The 24,775-nt window shown below is 42.4% G+C and overlaps 1 protein-coding gene across 16 annotated transcripts in view; it reads right to left on the reverse strand.

The window, feature by feature from the left end:
* The window catches only part of LOC118361415 (serine/threonine-protein kinase WNK2-like), a 119,328-nt gene that overhangs the window by 79,196 nt on the left and 15,357 nt on the right, over positions 1-24,775 (reverse strand). The window contains exon 3 of one of the 16 annotated variants that reach the window (XM_052517179.1): positions 9,396-9,502. The exons of the other annotated variants lie outside the window; for them this stretch is intronic. The gene's annotated coding sequence lies outside the window, so the exon portion shown is untranslated. The remainder of the gene's footprint in view (positions 1-9,395; positions 9,503-24,775) is intronic. 16 annotated transcript variants of the gene reach the window in all.

The raw sequence follows: 24,775 nt of genomic DNA on the forward strand, positions 1-24,775 counted from the left end.
TCCACAACTGGGACATATACAGTGCCTTGCGAAAGTATTCGGCCCCCTTGAACTTTGCGACCTTTTGCCACATTTCAGGCTTCAAACATAAAGATATAAAACTGTATTTTTGTGTGAAGAATCAACAACAAGTGGGACACAATCATGAAGTGGAACGACATTTATTGGATATTTCAAACTTTTTTAACAAATCAAAAACTGAAAAATTGGGCGTGCAAAATTATTCAGCCCCCTTAAGTTAATACTTTGTAGCGCCACCTTTTGCTGCGATTACAGCTGTAAGTCGCTTGGGGTATGTCTCTATCATACCATGCACTTTGACCACCCAGTGAAGTTCATTATAACACATTTCATCTGTGTACTTTCATCTGTATCACTGCATACTTTTCCGAGTCGTAGTGAGAGGACCACACACCATATCATCGTGTGAATTCCAAGTTTACTTCGAAATGATGGTTATATTAATTTTTGCGCATAATGGATTTCCACCGCCATTCCTCGCATAATTAATTTTACAGACACAAAAAGATCCCACGTTGTCTAGTGTATTTTGTTGTCAACATCTGGAAAGTTTACCGACAAATTGGCTGTTTCCATCAGGCCTGTCGTGCCATTTTTGTTTGTAGTTACTGTCTTGTCTCATCGCTGCAACTCCCGTACAGACTCGGGAGAGGCGAAGGTCGAGAGCCATGCGTCCTCCGAAACACAACCCAACCAAGCCGCACTGCTTCTTAACTAGAGGTCGACCAATTAATCGGATTGGCCGATTAATTGGGGCCGATTTCAAGTTTTCATAATCAGAAATCTGTATTTTTGGACACTGATTTGGCCAATTTATTATTATTTAATTTTTTACACCTTTATTTAACCTTTATTTAACTAGGCAAGTTAGTTAAGAACACATTCTTATTTCCGATGACGGCCTAGGAACGGTGGGTTAACTGCCTTGTTCAGGGGCAGAACGACAGATTTTTACCTTGTCAGCTCGGGGATACAATCTTGCAACCTTACAGTTAACTAGTCCAACGCTCTAACCATCTGCCTCTCATTGCACTCCACGAGAGTGCCTGTTACGCGAATGCAGTAAGCCAAGGTAAGTTGCTAGCTAGTATTAAACTTATCTTAAAAAAACAATCAATCAATCGATCATAATCACTAGATAAACTAGTAATATCATCAACCATGTGTAGTTCTAGCGTGTCCCGCAAATAATCGATGCGGTGCGTATTCGCGAAAAAACCATAAACATCAATAACTTTCTTAAAATCAATACACAGAAGTATATAATTTTAAACCTGCATATTTAGCGAAAAGAAATCCAGGTTAGCAGGCAATATTAACCAGGTGAAATTGTGTCACTTCTCTTGCGTTCATTGCACGCAGAGTCAGGGTATATGCAACAGTTTGGGACGCCTAATTTGCCAGATTACATTGAAGGTTGTGCAATGTAACAGGAATATTTGGACTTATGGATGCCACCCGTTAGATGAAATAGGGAACGTTTCCGTATTTCACTGAAAGAATCAAATGTTTCCGGATTCGACCATATTAATGACCTAAGGCTCGTATTTCTTTGTGTTATTATGTTGTAATTAAGTCTATGGTTTGATAGAGCAGTCTGACTGAGCGATGGTAGGCACCAGCAGGCTCATAAGCATTCATTCAAACAGCACCTCCGTGCTTTTACCAGCAGCTCTTTGCTGTGCTTCAAGCATTGCACTGTTTATGACTTTAAGCCCATCAATTCCTGAGATTAGGCTGGTGTAACCGATGTGAAATGGCTAGCTAGTTAGCGGGGTGCGCGCTAATAGCGTTTGAAACGTCACTCGCTCTGAGACTTGGAGTGGTTGTTCCCCTTGCTCTGCATGGGTAACGCTGCTTCGAGGGTGGCTGTTGTCGATGTGTTCCTGGTTCGAGCCCAGGTAAGGGCGAGGAAAGGGACGGAAGCTATACTGTTACACTGGCAATACTAAAGTGCCTATTAGAACATCCAATAGTCAAAGGTATATGAAATACAAATGGTAGATAGAGAAATAGTCCTATAATTCCTATAATAACTACAACGTAAAACTTCTTACCTGGGACTCATGTTAAAAGGAACCACCAGCTTTCATGTGTTCTTATGTTCTGAGCAAGGAACTTAAACGTTAGCTTTCTTACATGGCACATATTGCACTTTTACTTTCTTCTCCAACACTGTGATTTTGCACTATTTAAACCAAATTGAACATGCTTCAATTATAAAAAATAAAATAACATAAATAAATAAAAACATATATATTTTTTTCTTTTTTTATCTATATATATTTTTTTATATATTTATTTATTATGATTATTATTATTATTATTATTATATTTTATTTTATTTTTTATTTAAAAAAAATAAAAACGGCCGAATAATCGGTATCTGCTTCTTTTGGTCCTCCAATAATCGGTATCTGTGTTGAAAAATCATAATCGGTCAACCTCTATTCTTAACACAGCGTGCATCCAACCCGGAAGCCAGTCGCACCAATGTGTAGGAGTCGCTAGTGCGCGATGAGACAAGGATATCCCTACTGGCCAAGCCCTCCCTAACCCGGACGACGCTGGGCCAATTGTGCGCCACCCCATGGGCCTCCCGGTCGCGGCCTGCTACGACAGAGCCTGGGCTCTGACATGTAATTTACTTGCATAAAAAGGTTGGATGGAAACCTGGTTAGTGTGTGGAAGTGTGTGAGAGTGCATGGTGTTGAAGTGCTAGGTTGTCCCTGACCGAGTATATCTATACTCTCTTTGATATCGTAGAGCTTCATTCAAAGCATGCATTCTATGAGCACCCTGCAAACTAAGGCTGACATACAAACGCAGACACACACACACGAGGGGTTCAGTACACAAGTCCATGCATACAGGCAGACACACCCCACATCACACTGCAGGGGTGAGGAAAGGTTGCTATTAATCGATCGCTCTCCCCTCTCTTGCCCACCCTCCTACACTCTTCTCTTCTCCCCACCCCTCTCCCCACCTCTCCTCTGCATTCCAGTTCCCTCCATGTGCTTCCACCTTTTCATCAACCACTCCCTTCTGCTCCTCTCTTCACCCCCATACCTCTGCCATCACTTATCAACATCCTTTTCTGTTCTCTCGACCCCTTCTTCCCTATGCCTCCATATGCTGACTGCTGACCACAGAGAAAGAAGCACCATTATATGCTGACCAGACCGGACACGTCGCGTCGCAAAATACATTTAGAAATACATGTTATTAAATTATCACGCCAACGAGCTAAAATAGAAGTCATTCCTATCTCTGATGCAGGTACCCACGTACCCTAGAAGCAGGTACCCACGTGCCATCTCCTCATTGGTTATACCCACGTGGGTGATTGAAAGATGAAATGTTTTGCCGGTCATCGTTGTAATACTATGGCAATCATCATATAAGTTCAAAGATGAAAAAGCTGATGACTGAGGACTAAAGAGATGACTAGAAAAAATTTGGTTGACCGTTTTCTGTGGGGATTAATTGTTGGAGTAGAGGACCTTGTGCATTTCAGGAAAAATAACAACTCAATGTTTATATCCCAGGACAAATTAGCTAACAACAGCAAGCTAGCTAAATAGTACAAATTAGCCAGCATGTGTAAGCTAGCTAGCTAAATTGCCATACATGTTTAATGCTTTTCGACCTGTCCCTAAATTAATGTCATTGGTTCAGAGTTTGCTTTGATATTTTAACCTGCTTGTCGTGATCGCGTTTGGTGTGGCCGGTTTGGGTTCCGTGTTAGGTGATTCTCACGGAACTGGCACTTGAAGTTAACAGATCAATGTATATTTTTAACATTTCTCACCTAATTAAAATGCTGGAGTTAAACATAATAATGAAAACAAATATTAGAATGTATTTTGTAATTTCTCTCATTACCGCAACACTTTGTGTATACATGCTATTTTTATGTACACATATTTGGAAAAAGAACAAAAAGGCACACTATCAGATCGAGACAAAATTACTACTGGACAAGTTTTATTTTCCTAAATATTGGTGCATTACGTTAATGATGAGCAGGTTTCAGATATGAGAATGCATGTTTTGTTAATGAGTGTTGCATAGTTTGCTACTGAAAAACTGTACTGAGGTCTAATAGAGATTCAGTAACCCAATACAAACTGGGTCGTTTGTTATGACTTGCATAATACTAAAATCACAGATCCTACTGCAATTGACTAAAATAGCCCTTGTTATAGCATAAGTACTGTAATTACATGCATGCATTTTGACTTAAATCTACTTGAAAATCTATGGCAAGACTTGAAAATGGCTGTCTAGCAATGATCAACAACTTGACAGAACTTTATGAACTTATATTGTACAATGCAGGTGTGCAAAGCTCTTGGAGACTTACCAAGAAAGACTCACAGCTATAAATCAGAGTATTGTGTGTAGATGGGTGAGAAAATCTATTTAATCAATTTTGAAATCAGGCTATAACAACAAAATGTGGAATAAGTCAAGGGGTATGCATTCTTTCTGAAGGCACTGTAAGTGAAGATACTGAATGAACTTGTGCTCATCTAAGGACTACTTCTCTAGATGATGCATCATGGGTGAATAAAACTTCATTAAAAAATGAGTATTTACAGCAGATTGAAAAAGTTACGTAATGAGAAACAAGTCCACAGACACCGTTGTTACATAAATATTAGTTTAATGTACATTTCCACTAGTATCCAATTTGTATGACTTATGGACAAACTTTTTTTTCCAAAAGTAAAATAGTATAAAATGACCCGAGAATTTAATCTGAATTTGATCTTTCGGTAATGAGAATTTGGGGTGAATATTTCAAATAAGACACTGTACCATAAACTAGGCACCTTAGTCTTCAGAATGATAGTTGATTGTTGCAGATGCATCATATTTTTCTAACTCAATTTTCTACTGCCAAGGTTAAAACTTGGCTTCATGAGAATCACCCCACTAATTCAATTCAATGGGATTTATTGGCATGGGAAACACATGTTAACATTGCCAAATCAAGCGAAGTAGATAATATACCATTATCTAAGTAGCTCTGATGTGTTCCTTATAAAAATATGAAAACATTCTGGTACTGAGGCTTATGTAACACAGTAAGAGCAGTTACACAGCCCAGAGCAATTAACGCTAGGATCTGATGAACAAAAAACCCAGGGAGATCAAAATCCATTCAATTATTCAACCAGCTGATTGGAGATTGGAGAGTGAGAACAGACAGGAGGAATTCAATGAGCAAGTGCGAGACTGGTAAAACAAAGAGAAACAGAGATCGTTAAAAATAGAGTCTGTGTGTGAGTCAGAAAAAAGCTAAAGGTATTTTAGTAATAGATGAGCTGTGATGCAATATAACACGCAATGAGGTGGAGTGATCTGCTGCAGGAGGGTTTGTGTGTCTGTGTGTGGGGGGTGGGATTTTCACTGCACTCTGAAGTCCAATAAATAATTCAGAGCTGCAGAGGCAATTCTACTGAGCTGAACTAGCGGGCACCAGGCAGGGCTGAGTTGGGCTGGGCAGTCCGCAAATGCACTTACTGAACAGGAGGATCCCTCCCTTTAGGCTATACATCCCTCCTTCATCCCCTCTTGCCTCTCATCCAGGGCTCTAAATTCAAATTGTTCATTGGTAGCACTGATTCCTAACTTACAACAGTTAGGAGCACCACATACGATTTAGGAGCACCAGAAAAATATATTTTCAAATTGATTGAGATCCAGCCAACATTGGGACTATATGAATCGTACTTACTTTTGAAGCACAGCTCATGAAGAAAATATCACTTTTACTTTATTTCTGTGCCACCAAATGTTTGCATTTACTGGTAAAGTTCCCAGGTTGATAGTAGGGCTGCACGATATGCGCAAAACATCTAACTGCCATTTTCCAACCAAATATTGTGATTTGTCTTGCGATATAGATCAAAACACTTGGGTGAACTGTGGGAATCATAGAAATAGAATGATTATTCTAATTATATGTTTGGTGTTGTTTGGCATGACAACAAATGAAAAAGCCAGGTAGGAGTTATGACAGGGTAGGAACCAAAGCATTGGTCAGTGTTTCCCAGGATACACTAATCACATTTGAATAGATGTTGCATTGAGACAAAGATTTTAGAATAGGCCATCTGATTCAGAACACGTAGTTGCACAAACATGCTGATCTAAACCACCACTGGTAGCAACCTGTATTATAGTTAACTTTTTCTTTGCCCTATCTTGTGCATTTAAATAAACGGCATTTAGCCAGCTACAGTAGTTAGTTAACAATTAGCATTATGTTAGACACATGTATGCCAGCGTCCTTAGACTAATTAACTCACATTTTGCAGAGAGCATATACACAAAGTAATAGTATAATAGATACATTATCTGGATTAATATCTAGAAGCAATGTGGAAAGCAGCATCACTCTTGTTTTGGAAGAATCTGTGTTGTGGTGCATGAATTGACAGCATGCTGAGAGAATAAACAGCGTGGAGGAACCATGTGGTGCTTGCTTGAGTGACGGGGGGCAGGGCTTGGTGTGTGTAGCCTGGGAACTGGAAGCAAGCAGCCGGGAAGGGAGCGAGGGGACTCTATGGCACTCGGAGGCTGAAGTAAAGCAAAGCCTAAATCATGACAATAACAAAAAATCTAGTCACACTGGTGCTCCCAAATTAAAATTCCAGGCCGCAGAGCAAAAATATTTAGGAGCATATGCGACCAAAATGGTCGCACTTTAGAAACCTGCTCTCATCCCCTTTCCCCCCCACCAATGTCATACCCTTTCTGTCAGGGAAAGTCCCCCCTCCCCATCTTTCCCCCATCCTCGCCTTAATTTCCTCCTTCCCTTTTCTCTGCATTCCCTTTAAGCAGACATAGGAGCTACTGCATAATTCTGGAATCACATACACACTCAGAGGTGTTGTACACCGCATGGGAGCATACACAGAGACACTGGCACACACATGGTGACACAGTTATCATGAAAACAATACATTATAAAAACAGCAGTGTCTAGTTATTTTATAGGGCTGTAGATAGTCCCCTAAATTGTATTGTAACCTCCAATACAGCCATGAATTAAACTCATAATTCTGCCATTTTCTAAAAGCTGTGCTGTAAACATCCTGTGTGTGTGTGAGCACGCATGCGAGGAGGGAGGCCCAGCTAATGTAAGCTATCCTCCAAAACAGGCTGTATAGGGGACCCCAGAGAGAGCCAGGCAGAGTTGAAGGCACACCGAGCCATCCCATCGGTCCGTGCTCCCTCTCAGAAAAATGGATTGTGACATTAGCAGGAAGTAATCCATAAAGCTGTGTTCCACTCGGTCGCCCCCGACTAGAGGCTGTATGTGTAACTCTAGTATTACAGATTGAGGCCGAGGCCGAATGTCTGGCTACAGAACAGAGACTAGCGCACACTGAGTGTGTACGTGTGTGTTGTGCATAACCATTGGACTCTCATCAGCGATAACACTTCATGGTAGTGAAGGCGTAATTGTTCTCACTTATGGAACAAACTCTGCTGGTTTCCCAGAACTGCAGAAGTAGGTGAAACATGGAAAGATACCAGTAGAACTCTTACAACTGCAAAGCTCTGACATAACGCCTTTAAATCATCACCACCAGCTTAACCAGGCCAATGTCCAGTGCTTAATGTCGAACAATTCAAATGATTGTCCAACTGGAACATTGAAGGATAAAGTTCTGAACACAGGCTTTGCCTGGAGACAGGCATGGCATGGCGGGGTCACTAAACATTGAGACACTTGTGAATAGGCCCATATTATGGGTCTCAATGTGTAGTGACCGAGCCATGCCATGCCTGTGTGTCAGTGTCTGTGTAACTCCAGTTCCTCTGATCTTTACATGACTCGGGTGGGTCACTAATCATTGCTTACATCAGGTGATCTTTTCATGCACCCACTACTATTCTAAGCTGTTACTTGTGAATGGGCCATATTATGTAACAGCTTAGAATAGCAGTGGGTGCATGAAAAGATCACCCGATGTAAGCAATGATTACCCGAGTCCCTTAAAGATCAGAGGAACTGGAGTTACACAGACACACACAGAAAGGGAACGCTGTAACGAGGTGGGCTTTAAAGAGCCGTGAGAAACAGACCTCATGTGAAAACCTGTGGTGTCCCAGCCTTTCTGTTTCGAGAACAGGGCACCCCACAGATCTTCCCAGAGGTTGTTACTTTTTCTAAGGCTTCTGATACCAAAGGTATTTTTCCACCACTAAATGGAAAGTAAAATATATATTTTTCTATTGAGGACATGAACAACAAGCCAATTTGCATTCGGTGTTGTTCCCTCTTGTCCGGTTATTCTTCCCACTGTCCAAGTTAATCAATAGCTGTCCCAGGCTGGCTGGACAAAGACTAGGCCTGCTCTCTGACAGTGTGATTTGAAGGGGCAACTAGAACCCTGGTGGGAGAACGTAGTCTGTAGTCTCTAGTGGACTCCAGTATGTCATCCACCACAGGGTCAGAGAGGCTACAACAACAGAGCTCAGTTGGGCAAAATTGCTTGGTGGTTAACAGCTTTTATCAATGCTTTTATCAATATTTTATCAACCTTTCATAATGAAAGTTTATCAAATTTGCACTATTTTGCCCATCACAAAGCTGGATACATTAAGTCTTACTGAAATCCAATTGAACTATCCACTGATAGTCACGACTAACCCAGGGAGAGGGCTGTCTGTGGGAGTGGCCCCGTTGGAGGTAGGCCTGGGTCATCCCACTGGAGGATCCATCGTGGGGACAATGTTCAGATAACGCATGCGAACGCACACACAAGCAGTGATGAATGGCTTTCTGTGGCAGAAAGATCTTAATGAATACTGCCATGGGGCTGGGGAAATGTTGGTTGTGTATTAAAGTACTACCCCCACGCCCTTAACCGTGCTTACCTCCAAGCAAACAGTCACACAATTGCTTTGTGAAGGCGATAAACGACATGTACTGTCATTTACCAAGATGAATCCACCTCATTTCACAGAGGAAATTAAAGAATTTGCAAAATCTCTGTGCATGTTCAGGTTACAGAGTGGAATTAGGATATATTTGCACAGCCGATGAAGAATCTGACCTCTAGAAATCACAATTTACCTGAATACTTTCTCTAACCATAACAGCACATTTCTAGTTGACTAATGCTGATCTAGCCTACAGCTCATTCCACTTTAAAGCATTAGGCCCAAAACGCTCAAAGACAAGTACCGGTAGACCTATTTTCAAAATAATTGATGGCACAGATGTTATGCCAGTGTCTCTCTTTACTTCAGAGCCTTCAGGTCAGTGGATAAGATATAGAGGAAAGGGGACACGGAGATCACTTATGACATCATGTTTGTTTAATTACCCTATCACACATCAATACCTCACATGGCCTTTATCCTCTTCATCATCACCACCATCATCATAGGGCTTTCTGCCTGGTCATCATTTGCTCTTTAGCCCCAATTATCATCGTGTTCCAGTTTGATCCTGTTTTGACCATGAGAGACAGATTAGCTGCTTTTAAATCAGAACAATAGTGTAAAAACGATTACACACACACACCCCTTGTAATATTAGTGACATAAAATACACTAGAGAACTTCACTAAACGCTGGTTGGGAGTCAACTAGCCTATGCCACAATATTTTGAAAAGAGAAAATGGTTTAAAATGACATAACTGACACTGCTAAGACATGTAGTGACAAGCAATACTGTATCAACACTCTGTAGTTAGGCTATACTAAATCTGATCTCAGACCAGTTCAGAGAGTGGTAGGCCTACTCCTGGTCCAGCTATGAGTAAGCAGACAGCTAGCCGCCTGCCCCTGCATTCTGTCCCCCAGTGCAGAACGCTTTGGCCAGCAACAATGTGCCTGTTATCTCTGTTTCAGTGGAGCTGGGCTGAGGGCTCCTCTATAATTGGCACACCGGCATCCAGGGTGGTGCGATGAATTATTGAAGACAGGGATGAGATTGTGGGACCGACTCCAGCTGCAGGAAAAGGCCAGGAGGAGTGTGAGCATCCAAACACGTGCATACCGGCACATCCATCCTGTCAAATGTGGACAGAGATGCAGTACACATACATTCCGAAATCCAACGCCTGAACCTAAATGGGTAAATAACACTGGCCAGTGTCAGTCCAATGACGCACACAGACCGCTTGGGAAAAGAGCGTGTGTGAAAGTGTGTATAGCCCAGATTACGACACACAACCCTCCCAATAAGCCTCTTTCCTGTCACAGACTAAACGTGGAGGCTGACAAACAAGTACTGCCTTTGACAGAGACAAACTGCTAAAAATGTGTGATAATAAGCTTTATCCCCCTTCCTCCCCAGACTAATAATGTTTATATAATGGGCCCGAAAACGACAGGGTCGCAGAAATTCCACCTGATTAGGTCTATGCGTGTCAGAAAAAAAAAGATGGAGTCTGACAGCTTGCAGTGCTTTTGACAGACAATGAGGGGGCGTGAGTGACAGAGTGGAAAAATACTGCTAACACACAAAGCTGAGGACTGCAGGGTCATTTGGCATAGTGGAGAGCAGCCATGCTTCAATTAGGTCCTTCTGTAGCTCAGTTGGTAGAGCATGGCGCTTGTAACGCCAGGGTAGTGGGTTCGATCCCCGGGACCACCCATACGTAGAATGTATGCACACATGACTGTAAGTCGCTTTGGATAAAAGCGTCTGCTAAATGGCATATATTATTATTTATTATTATTAATTAGTGCTTGGACTTGGTCAGAGAGGGCAAATCACGTCGCCATTCCCCAGGCGGCCAGTCTCTCTACAGCACAGAACAGGCCAGGGTCTTACTCTCTTCCCCATCCTCTATGGGAGGATTAGTCAGCGGACAAGAGGGCAGCAGGCCTCAGAGACCCAAATTAGCTGGCTCCACTCCCACCCCCTCCCCCGCTCTTCTGCTGAGCAGCAGCTGGACACCGGATCAAATCAGCCTGCCTGGTAGGCAGTCTTTTTGAAGTATTCCATTGGTCATAGGTGCTACTTCTCATTCCCTGGCGCACTGGACAAGCCATGGGCATCTATTTAGAAAGGAATGGCGCAATGCATCCTTTAGTCTACACCTCAATGAGTTAACTAGTGATGATGATGATTGAACAATTGATTGACAGAGGCCGATGACCGCGCCCATGGGGTTGTTGTTTTTCCATGATTCTCAGCGGCCAGTTCAGGTTCCTTTAATAAGAGCTCCAGGCTCCACGCTGGAGTAACACAACACCAGCAACACAAAGCCCACCATGCCACTGCCAACCCACTGGACAGCGGGGGAACAGGAGCCAGAGAGCTGGATGTGTACAGCCGTATATCACAGCATTTCTCACCAACCGAACAGCTGGTGGTACTAAAGTTAACCAAACACACAGATAATAAACACAAGATAAACACAGTTAACAGGGAATAACTGGGGTACTATGAAACCCTTATGAGGCCTTAGTTGGAGCTTAGAGAAAGCCATCTGTTCAGGAACCCACTCAGTCTCAGGTAGGAGGATGCTCAGCCTACAAAGTGAATATGAACCATCCGAAACCAGTGAGAACCAGACAATGGGACAGGGCACACAAAGAGCTCTTGAACTCCGCTTCCAGGTCAGTTACCTAGCTGGAGTCAAAATTGCCATAAGGTCTTGAAAGGATTTCACTGTGGTGTCACGGTCTGTCAAGACCTTTCAGATCCTGAAGCCTTTATGACAGAAAATAGTCTGGATGGTTGGGGGACACTGTCCTGGTCTGAGGCTGTCAGAGAGCTACTGGGGCTTTGGGGACTTGTCCTGAGCTGAACCACAGACTAACTCCCCGTTCCCTCCCTCTCTCCGGTTTTATCATCTACTGCAATGAAGCGGCACAGAGCCAGAGAGAGGGGCTTGACTCACCAACACGACCTGGCCCAGACTAAAACACACGCACAATTAATTAACAGCCCACCTCTGTTGCCCCCATCCTGCCATTATTAATTTTCAGCTGAATATTTTAGTGAGGTTTACTAGGGTTGTGCATCTTTCCCTTTCAAGATTATTCGATAGGTATCTATATACACATGGGCTATGTTTTAGTTTGAAACGATTGGGTGCGATTCGGTTTGATTAGAGAACGAATCGATGTGATACGAGTCAGTGCACTAACATTTGTTGCATTAAACACAATCCTTTTCCATTCTAAATTCAAATCTGCTGCTGATGGAACTCATGAGCTGGGCTTCTCTGAGCTGGATCTGTCTGAGCTGACGTGTGTGTGTGGGGTGGTACCGGAAATCCCCCAATGCCACCACAAGGATAGTAAAAAAGGAAAATTCGCCCTTGTGGGGACATTTCCCAGGACCCCACGAAGACAAAGGCTATTTTAGGTTTAGGGTTACAATTAGGGTTAGAAGTTAGGTTTAAGCAAAATAGGACTTTAAATGGGAATACATTTTAGGTCCCCACAAAGAGAGTAAAACATATGCTGTGTGTGTGAGAATGATGTACACTACCATTCAAAAGTTTGGGGTCACTTAGAAATGTCCTGGTTTTTGAAAGAAAAGCACATTTTTTGTCCATTAAAATAACATCAAATTTATCAGAAATACAGTGTAGACATTGTTAATGTTGTAAATGACTATTGTAACGGCTGATTTTTTTATGGAATATCTACATAGGTTTACAGAAGCCCATTATCAGCAACCATCACTCCTGTGTTCCAATGGCAAGTTGAGTTAGCTAATCCAAGTTTATAATTTTAAAGGACTAATTGATCATTAGAAAAAGTTTTTGCAATTATGTTAGCACAGCTGAAAACTGTGGTCCTCATTAAAGAAGCAATAAAACTGTCCTTTAGACTAGTTGAGCATCTGGAGCGCAGATGTGCAAGATCAAGAACAGACCACTTAACTCGCGTTGGTCAGTGCGCAAAGCTGGGCACAGTGCGCAGTTTGACTCAGCTACTGATATTGCCTGGGGTTGTTTGGCATGCAAAACGACTGTCAACACAGTTACATGCAGTTCGACACTGAAGAAGAGGACACATCAGTTGTCACAAAAGATAAGGTATTTTCGGAAGGTAGAAAATGTGAACTGGCGATTTGTACATTTTAATTGATTTTCTGACCGATGCATGCTACATTTGGATTGATTTGGGGGTCTACGGACCTCCAATCTATCTTAAACATATGAATCGGGAACCGATGCATATCGGAGAATCGTTACATCCCTAGTGATGTTTTGAGTCACCCAGTACAACTGGGAGGTAGTTGGAGAAAGAATCCAATATTGGCTACAGTAGTCCAGTTAGAGCTAGGGCCCCCGCTACAGTAGCAAACCAAGCCGCTGGACCACCTGAATGACCTTCCTAGAAACCCCTAGAACAGAAAATAATCTGCTCATGGACGGACTAATGTATGTCAATATAAATAAAGGATTAGTCATATATTGTACAGTGCCTTTGAAACCATCCATTCACTAGGCTATATGAAATTACATAAAGGACTTACTGAGCAGCAGAAGCCATGAGCAAAGCAACCCTTGCCACAATACCAGGCCTGACAGTGGGATACTTTGCAACCGCACAATGGTGTGTAGAGGATGCATTACATAAATTGGTCCCGTGCTCCCAAAAATGCCTCAAATTGTCACTGACAACAGCCTAGTGGATAAACAGTCATACTGTAACACTGTTTTTGTACTGTAACACTACTGTTGTTGGGTCTAGGCCTAGACCTATTTGAACAATATTGTGGCCTAGAGTCCCCTACTATAGGTTTGACAGAGTTTTTTATGGACTTGTGATTAGAAGTCGACCGATTATGATTTTTCAACCCCAATGCCGATTATTGGAGGACCAAAAGAAGCCGATACCGATTACCCGGCCGATTTTTAAAATGTATTTGTAATAATGACAATTACAACAATACTGAATGAACAATTATATTAACTTAATATAATACATAAATAAAATCAATTTAGCCTCAAATAAATAATTAAACATGTTCAATTTGGTTTAAATAATGCAAAAACAACGTGTTGGAGAAGAAAGTAAAAGTGCAATATGTGCCATGCAAAAAAGCTAACGTTTAAGTTCCTTGCTCAGAACATATGAAAGCTGGTGCTTCCTTTTAACATGAGTCTTCAATATTACCAGTTAACAAGTTTTAGATTGTAGTTAAAGGAATTATATAACTATTTCTCTCTATACCATTTGTATTTCATATACCTTTGACTATTGGATGTTCTTATAGGCACTTTAGTATCGCCAGTGTAAAATATAGCTTCCGTCCCTCTCCCCTACCTGGGCTCGAACCAGGAACACATAGACAACTGCCACCCTCGAAGCATCGTTACCCATCGCTCCACAAAAGCCGCAGCCCTTGCAGAGCATGGGGAACAACTACTTCAAGGTCTCAGAGCGAGTGACGTCACCGATTGAAACGCTATTGGCGCGCAGCCTGCTAACTAGCTAGCCATTTCACATCGGTTACACCAGCCTAATCTCGGGAGTTGATAGGCTTGAAGTCATAAACAACTCAATGCTTGAAGCACAGTGAAGAGCTGCTTGAAAACGCATGAAAGTGCTGTTTGAATGAATGCTTACGAGCCTGCTGCTGCCTTCCACCGCTCAGTCAGACTGCTCTATCAAATAATATAATGAAATCTAACATAACACAGAAATACGAGCCTTAGGTCATTAATATGGTAAAATCCGGAAACTATCATTTCGAAACGTTTATTCTTTCCGTGAAAAATGGAAACGTTCCGTATTTTATCTAATGGGTGACATCCCTAAGTCTAAATATTGCTGTTACATTGCACAACCTTCAAATGTTATGTCAGAATTATGTACAATTCTGGCAAATTAATTGCCCAAACTGCTGCATATACCCGGACTCTGCTTGCACAGAACGCAAGAGAAGTGACACAATTAATTATATATATACACATTTGTGTATTGATTTTAAAGAAAGGCATTGATGTTTATGGTTAGGTACACATTGGTGCAACAACAGTGCTTTTTTCACGAGTGCTCGTGTTAAATTATCACCCGTTTTGCGAAGTAGGCTGTGATTCGATGAGAAATTAACAGGCACTGCATCGATTATATGCAACGCAGGACAAGCTAGATAAACTTGTAATATCATCAACCATGTGTAATTAACTAGTGATTGTGTTAAGATTGATTGTTTTTTATAAGATACATTGAATGCCAGCTAGCAACTTACCTTGGCTCCTTGCTGCACTCGCGTAACAGGTGGTCAGCCTGCCATGCAAGCTTCTCGTGGTGTTCAATCGGTGTTCAAAAATGTCGCTGACCGATTGTTATGAAAACTTGAAATCGGCCCTAATTAATCGCAATTCTGAATAACCGGTCGACCTCTACTTGTGATAGGGCAGTCAGGTGGTATACAGGTAGGCCTATATGATGTGGAGGGTTGATGAATGATTTGTGAGGTGAGTTTGATGAGGGGTTTGCAATGGAGAGGATTTGTGTATGGCTGTCGTGGGTGGGTCTATGCTGGAAGGGGGGGGTTGGTGTGTGTGAGTCGCGATGAGGGTTGAGTGGTGTGTCTCTAGAGTCCCCTAACAACATCATGCCATGGGCCTGCAGGGGGGGAAGAGAGAGCGAGCGAGCTGGTGATTGGAGTGGGGGAGGGGACTGCTGCAGGATGTGGGTGTGTCTCCTGTGTTCACAGTCTCTGGTCGTGTCCATCACACGTGTTCAGTCAGTGCACATGTGCCAGATCATTGATCTGTAGAAGCTGACTGACTGCAGCAAAACAAAGACAGCCAGCTACCGCCTGACAGTCACTAGGAGACACCCCTGGACCATACATACCCATTAGACTTTCACTTTACCTTCTATAACGATATTTCAATGTTTGGTTTGTTAAGTGTGATACGCGAACTCCAGCGCGTGCAATGTCAGTTTACTCTGAGTCCTCTCCTCCTGCAGCATGCCACTTTCCACACCAAGTCCTGCCCAGTCACTCAAGGAGAGAGCAGTTGCCCGACCACAGTCACGAGCACTTTCTTGCCGTTCACTCTGCGTGGTCAGATAAATGCAACAAAATATTGGTGACAATGATTCTGCTTTCCACAAGTGTTCTATAATTACACTATTAGTTTTTGCATCTTACTAACCACGTTTCCATCCAGTTATCATGACAGCTGTGATGGAAGCAGGAAGTGTCAGTACAATTTTATTTGAGATTAATTATGTGCAAATATTGATATAACAACAATCATATCGGAGTAAACTTGGAGTAACGTGATGACGTGGTGTGTGGTCCTCCCACTATGACTCAGGTTACCATTCAGTATTTAAGCTACAGATTAAATAAGTTATAATGAACGTCAAAGGGTTGTGAAAGTGCAGTAAAGATGTGATGCTCCTTTCCAATAAATATTGATGGTCTTATTCTGGTGATTGATGCTTTTACAAATAAAAATATTCTGGCTTTTATCCATAATAATATCGTCATGTAAACTAGCCTACACAATATCCACAAGCTGTTGGCTAGAGCACACGTGCCTAGACCAGAGTAAGTACATTTGGTATTTAATGTAACAGTGGTGACACAACTAAAGTCAGTAGAGTTGAACATGCCTGATCATGTGGCTCTATACAAGAAAATGACATGCTACATGCACTAGACTAGAGCATCAAAATAAAAGTACAGGGCCTAGGCTAGATCAAAAATATTTTATTTTAGCAGGAAAAATATTACAATTGATACATATCACAGTCAACATTTCATCTGTTATTTTGCAAGGGAAATGTTTGGAAAAAACACAGCTTTCAGAAAGTATTCACACCCATGGACCTGAATTTAACTGTTTTTAGAAATGTTTACAAATTAATTAAATTAAATGCTAAATGTCTTGGGGTCAATAAGTATTCAACCCTTTTGTTGTTATGGCAAGCCTAAATAAAGTTCAGGAGTAAAACTGTGCTTAATAAGTCACATAACAAGTTGCATGGACTCTATGTGTGCAATAGTGTTTAACAGTTTTTAAATGACTACCCAATCTCTGTATCCCACACATACTGTACAGATAATGTCCCTCAGTCGAGCTGTACATTTGTTGACCACTACAAATACCTAGGTGTTTAGTTAGATTGTAAACTCTCCTTCCAGACTGATATTAAGCATCTCCAATCCAAAATTAAATCTAGAATTTGCTTCCTATTTCGCAACTCAGCATCCTTCACTCATGCTGCCAAACATACCCTCGTAAAACTGACCATACCCTACCGATCCTGGACTTCGGCAATGTCATTTACAAAATAGCCTCCAACACTCTACTCAGCAAACTGGATGTAGTCTATCACATGTGCCATCCGTTTTGTCTCCAAAGCCCCATATCCTACCCACCACTGTGACCTGTATGCTCTCGTTGGCTGGCCCTCGCTACATATTCGTCACCAAACCCACTGGCTCCAGGTAATCTGTAAGTCTTTGCTAGGTAAAGCCCCATCTTATCTCAGCTCACTGGTCACCATAGCAACACCCACCCGTAGCACACGCTCCAGCAGGTATATTTCACTGGTCATCCCCAAAGCCAACACCGCGTTTGGCCGCCAATGACTGGAACGAACTGCAAAAATCACTGAAGCTGGAGACAAATCACTAACTTGAAGCATCAGCTGTCAGAGCAGCTTACCGATCACTGTACCTGTACACAGACAATCTGTAAATAGCCCACCCAACTACCTCATCCCCATACTGTCATTTTTCTTTTTTTTTGCACCCCAGTATCTCTACTTGTACATCATCATCTGCACATCTATCACTCCAGTGTTAATGCTAAATTGTAATTATTTTGCCACTAAGGCCTATTTATAGAATTACCTCCCTAATTGTACTATATTTGTACACACTGGACATAGAATTTTCTATTGTGTTATTGACTGTACGTTTGTTTATCCCATCTGTAACACAGTGTTGTTTTTGTCGCACTGCTTTGCTTTATCTTGGCCAGGTCGCAGTTGTAAATGAGAACTTGTTCTCAACTGGCCTACCTGGTTAAATAAAAGGTGAAAGAAAGAAATAAAATAATTTCATGCAAAGATTCAACCACAAAGACCAGGGAGATTTTCCAATGGTTTGCAAAGAGCACATATTGGTTGATGGGTAAAAAAATATATAATTAAAGCAGACATTCAATAACCCTTTGAGTATGGTGCAGTTATTAATTACCCTTTGGATGGCGTACCAATACACCCAGTCTCTACAAAGATACAGGCGCCATTCCTAACTCAGATGCCGGAGAGGAAGGAAACTACTCATGGATTTTACCATGAGGCCAATGGTGAATTTAAAACAGTTCAAATTTAATGGCTGTAAAGGATGGCTCAACAACATTGTAGTTACTCCACAATCCTAGCCTAATTGACAGAGTGAAAAGAAGGAGGGCTGTGCAGAATATAAATATTAAAGCATCCTGTTTTCAATAAGGCACTAAAGTAATACTGCAAAGAATGTGGCAAAGCAATTAACATTTTGTCCTTAACACAAAGCGTTGTTCAGGGCAATGCCAACACATCACTTCATATTTTCAAGCATGGTGGTGGCTGCATTATGGTATGGGTATGCTAGTTAGTCATCGGTAAGGACTATTGAGTTATTTAGGACAGAAGAGCTAAGCACAGTTGGTTCAGTCTGCTTTCCAACAGACAGTGGGTTGATTACCAAGACAACATTGAATGTTCCTGCTTGGTCTAGTTACAGTTGACTTAAATCTGTTTGTAAATCTATGGCAAGACCTGAAGATGGCTGTCTAGCAATAACCAACTTGACAGTGCATAAAAATGGGCACATATTGTACAATCCAGGTGTGCAAAGCACGTTGCCAAAGGTAATTAACATGTATTGACTCAAAGGGTTGAATACTTATCTAGTCAAGATATTAGGGTTTCATTTTCCATGAATGGTAAGAAGAAACGTTGAATTTTTTCTTCTATTGACAGAGTTTTCTATGTAGATCGTTTATTTAAAAAACAATTTTTTAAATTAAAGACAATGTGGAAAAAGTCAAGTGGTGTGAATATTTTCTGAAGGTACTGTACACAGCAGCAGCCTCCACATAATTCATTTCATAATAAATATAGAGTTATTTTACTGGGACACAATATAGCTTGGGCTCCCCCTTCATCAAATAATACACAATCCAGCTGTGGGACGATAAGAACAACTGGACAGTTTAGACCAACATTAGAATACTCCAGTCCGCTACTGGCTTCTCAGTGTTTACTAAAGATGAAAAACAGAGAAATGTTTTCACCTTTTGCATCCTGTACTGGCTTTAGTCTCATATTTCTGAGCTACATTAATCAGATGGCATTTCCACCACACATACCTTAGCCAGGGGAGGGAGAGGGAAGAAGACAGGCGCACCTGGTTCTCTGATATGCAAATATATCCCTTCTGTGAAAAAAAGCTATTGCAGGTTCGCTGTCAGAGAGTCACTCAGGGTAAACTTACCCCATTTACATCAGTTTTTTGATACGTTTAGCCCACATTACAAACCTCGGTCAATGACTAAGCCTACCACAAGCTACATCAGTGTGAGATTCACCATCTCAAACCTGCAGGCCCATGACAAGTAATAACTCAATTTCATTGACTAGTCAAGATCTGGACTATAGTTAACACACTACATTTGTGCCTTGGGCCCAGTTCCCACATCCTAGCTACTAGGGCTGGGAGTTGCCAGGGACCTTACAATATGATATTATCCTGATACTTAGGTGCTGATACGATATGTATTGCGATTCTATATGCATTGACATTCGATAATGTGATTTTATTGCAATTTGTTGTTCCAAATTGATTGCTCACAATGTCTGCTGCAGAAGGACATGAAAAAAACAAGTTTTGATCAGTCATGGAAATAAAGTGCTGAAAACAAATTGGCTCCTTATTTAAAAAGAAGATGGAGAACAGGCTATGAAAGAAAAATATTGACGATTTGGTGCAGTTACAGCCAACTAGCACAAAAATAATATTGCGAGTCAAAACAATACAGTCAAAAAGAATATCTGATATGCAACTGTCGATTCTGCTCCCTCCGCCCGGTATACAGAGCCTTCAGAAAGTATTGAGACCCCTTGACTTTTGAGGTCGAGGGAGTTGTCCGTAGAGCTCCGAAACAGGATTATGTCGAGGCACACATCTGAGGAAGGGTACCAAAAAATGTCTGCAGCATTGAAGGTCCGCAAGAACACAGTGGCCTCAATCATTCTTAAATGGAATAAGTTTGGACCCCCCAAGACTCTTCCTAGACCTGGCCTCACAGCCAAACTGAGCAAATCGGGAGAGAAGGGCCTTCGTCAGGGAGGTGATCAAGAACCCGATGGTCACTCTGACAGAGCTTCCTCTTCCTCACAGAGTTCCTCTGTGGAGATGGGAGAATCTTCCGGGAGAACCTTCCAGAAGGACAACCATCTCTTCAGCACTCCACCAAATCAGGCCTTTCTGGTAGTGGCCACACAGAAGCCACTCCTCCGTAAAAGGCACATAACAGCCCACTTGGAGTTTAGGCACCTAAAGACACTCAGACCATGAGAAACAAGATTCTCTGGGTCTGATGAAACCAAGATTGAACGCTTTGGCCTAAATGCCAAGCGTCATGTCTGGAGGAAACCTGGAACCATCCCTATGGAGAAGCATGGTGGTAGCAGAATCATGTTGTGGAGATCTTTTTTAGCGGCAGGGACTGGTAGACCAGGGAAAGGGAAAGATGAATGGGGAGATCCTTAATGAAAACCTGCTCCAGAGCTCTCAGGACCTCAGACTGGGGCAAAAGTTCACCTTCAAACAGGACAACAACCCTAAACACACAGCCAAGACAAATGAGTGGCTTCGGGACAGGTCTCTGAATGTCTGAGTGGCCAAGCCAGAGCCAGGACTTAAACCTGATCAAAGATCTCTGGAGAGACCTGAAAATAGCTGTGCAGCAACCATTCTTCTACCGAGAAGTATGGGAGAAACTCCCCAAATACAGGTGTGCCAAGCTTGTAGCATCCTACCCAAGAAGACTTGAGGCTGTAATCGCTGCCAAAGGTGCTTCATCAAAAGTACTGAATAAAGGGTCTGAATAGTTTTTATTTTAAATACATTAGCAAAATAAAAATCAAAGCCTGTATTTGCTTTGTCATTATGGGGTATTGTGTAGATTGATAAGAGAAACCCCCCCAAATTGAATCCATTTTAGAATAAGGCTATAAACGTAAGGTCTGACTACTTTCCGAAGGCACTGTATGTGTGCTTTAGCCAAATAGAGGCTAGCTGTAACAGGCTTGGCCCACTTCACCGTGGCTCTGTTACACAGAGGACCTCTAACATGCTGGAGGACACCGATGAGGCCCTGTTAAGAGTCGATGTGTACCTCTCTCACTGCCCAATAGACTGTGACCAATGACCAACTTGGACATCACCAACTTAGTTTTTATATTTCCACCTCAGTGATCAAGAGGGGGCTAGAGCCTCTACTGTAGGGCTAGAGCCTCTACTGTAGGTTGCTTTCATCACATCCAGTGCGTGCGCACACACAAAGTTAAACAAATATACATACAATTATTTGCATTTCCTTTAAACAATTTCCCCCAATCCAAATCAGGGAAGTACAAAGTAGAACTGGTTAGAGCGGTGTGCAGTTACTGTACATATATCTCAGCCCACGCTCAGAGAATGATCGATAGAAGAGATAGCACTTCATTCCTCTGCCATGGTGTCATCACATTCAGAAGCACAACAGCTGATTTTATCTGCAGAGCAGCGTGCACCCTGCCAAATACCAGCACACACACACACACACTCCACTCTCTGTATGTGTGCAAGACCTGATTATACACCATCTTAAAACAGAAAGGCGTGTGAGTCAGAACCAGAGAACTTTCAATAGTTCACTCACTTTCAACACTACAAGACCTACAGTAGACCTGGTTGATTCGTAGCTCAGTAGGATTGGGCGGTATCCAGATTTACATACCTTTATACCCTTCCTGAACCATTCCAGGGTATACGGTATTACCGACCGTGCACACATGGGGCGCCATTTCTTTCAACAACAAAAAATGTGTGCAAAGCTGTCATAAAGGCAAAGGGTGGCTACTTTGAAGAACTTCAAAATATATATATATCCTCCACATATATATACATATATATATAGCTAAAAAAAAATAAAGGGAACACTAAAATAACACATCCTAGATCTGAATGAATGAAATATTCTTATTAAATAATTTTTTCTTTACATAGTTGAATGTGCTGACAACAAAATCACACAAAAATTATCATCAATGGAAATCAAATTCATCAACCCAATGGAGGTCTGGATTTGGAGTCACACTCAAAATTAAAGTGGAAAACCACACTACAGGCTGATCCAACTTTGATGTAATGTCCTTAAAACAAGTCAAAATGAGGCTCAGTAGTGTGTGTGGCCTCCACGTGCCTGTATGACCTCCCTATAACGCCTGGGCATGTCTCCTGAGGGATCTCCTACCAGACCTGGACTAAAGCATCCGCCAACTCCTGGACGGTCTGTGGATGGAGAGAGACATGATGTCCCAGATGTGCTCAATTGGATTCAGGTCTGGGGAACAGGCGGGCCAGTCCATAGCATCAATGCCTTCCTCTTGCAGGAACTGCTGACACACTCCAGCCACATGAGGTCTAACAATGTCTTGCATTAGGAGGAACCCAGGGTGAACCGCACCAGCATATGGTTTCACAAGGGGTCTGAGGATCTCATCTCGGTACCTAATGGCAGTCAGGCGAGCACAAAGAAATGCCACCCCACACCATGACTGACCCACCGCCAAGCCGGTCATGCTGGAGGATGTTGCAGGCAGCAGAACGTTCTCCACAGCGTCTCCAGACTGTCACGTCTGTCACATGTGCTCAGTGTGAACCTGCTTTCATCTGTGAAGAGCACAGGGCGCCAGTGGCGAATTTGCGAATCTTGGTGTTCTTTGGCAAATGCCAAACGTCCTGCACGGTGTTGGGCTGTAAGCACAACCCCCACCTGTGGACGTCAGGCCCTCATACCACCCTCATGGAGTCTGTTTCTGACCGTTTGAACAGACACATGCACATTTGTGGCCTGCTGGAGGTCATTTTGCAGGGCTCTGGCAGTGCTCCTCCTTGCACAAAGGCGGAGGTAGCGGTCCTGCTGCTGGGTTGTTGCCCTCCTACGGCCTCCTCCACATCTCCTGATGTACTGGCCTGTCTCCTGGTAGCGCCTCCATGCTCTGGACACTACGCTGACAGACACAGCAAACCTTCTTGCCACAGCTCGCATTGATGTCCCATCCTGGATGAGCTGCACTACCTGAGCCACTTGTGTGGGGTTGGAGACTCAGTCTCATGCTACCACTAGAGTGAAAGCCCCGCCAGCATTCAAAGTGACCAAAACATCAGCCAGGAAGCATAGGAACTGAGAAGTGGTCTGTGGTCCCCACCTGCAGTACCACTCCTTTATTGGGGGTGTCTTGCTAATTGCCTATAATTTCCACCTGTTGTCTATTCCATTTGCACAACAGCATGTAAAATGTATTGTCTATCAGTGTTGCTTCCTAAGTGGACAGTTTGATTTCACATTGTGTTGTTTAAGTGTTCCCTTTATTTTTTTGAGCAGTGTATATTGCGGTATGCAAATTGGAGTGGGTCTAGGGTTTCTGGGATAATGGTGTTGATATGAGCCATGGCCAGACTTTCAAAGCGTTTCATGACTACAGACGTGAGTGCTACGGGTCGGTAGTCATTTAGGCAGGTTACCTTCGTGTTCTTGGGCACAGGGACTATGGTGGTCTGCTTGAAACATGTTGGTATTACAGACTCAGACATGGAGAGGATGAAAATGTCTGTGAAGACACTTGCCAGTTGGACAGCGCATGCTCGGAGTACACGTCCTGGTAATCTGCCCTGCCTTGTGAGTAAGACCTTTTTAAACAGGTCAACAATCACATCGGTTGCGGAGAGCGTGATCACACAGTAGTCCGGAACAGCTGATGCTCTCATGCATGTTTCAGTGTTACTTGCCTCGAAGCGAGCATGGAAGTTATTTAGCTCGTCTGGTAGGCTCGTGTCCCTCTGCAGCTCTCGGCTGTGCTTCCCTTTGTAGTCTGAAATACTTTGCAAGCCCTGCCACTTCCGACGAGCGACGGAGCCGGTGTAGTACAATTCAATATATATAAAATGAAATAATTATGCTAACAAAGTACTAGCGAATTCCCATAGCAGACGCTAACAAAATGCTAAAAAGCGCAAGCTAACTGGAAGGGCAGACAACCCAGTTATACAACTATCTCAAAAGGGCTACCCACACTTGATCCAGGAGTGGATTGATTGTCTCTGCTGTAGGCCACCAAGAAGATTGATCTTGCAAGCTAGAAAATGTATTTTGCACATGTTAGATAATTAGAAGTTAACTTTAAGATATTTAGCTAGCAAACATTAGTAGTGAATTTCAAGTGTAACTTCCATTTGCTCTGTGTAAACAAACATACTAGGTGACTAACAAAAAATATATTAAAAAGTGGAAAAGGGACCATGGGAATCCCTCTCTCTGCACACAGATTAGCAACCCTTCCTGTGCCATCTGTATGGTGCCCAAGGCAGACATTGAACGAGGGATGTAGTAGAGAGAGAAAGAGGCTGTATACTGAACAAAAATATAAAACAACAATTTCAAAGATATTACACTTCATAGAAGGAAATCAATTTAAATAAATAAATAAGGCCCTGATCTATGGATTTGACTGGAA

The sequence above is a fragment of the Oncorhynchus keta genome, unplaced genomic scaffold, assembly GCF_023373465.1.
Source record: "Oncorhynchus keta strain PuntledgeMale-10-30-2019 unplaced genomic scaffold, Oket_V2 Un_scaffold_584_pilon_pilon, whole genome shotgun sequence".
NCBI classification, from domain to species: domain Eukaryota; kingdom Metazoa; phylum Chordata; class Actinopteri; order Salmoniformes; family Salmonidae; genus Oncorhynchus; species Oncorhynchus keta.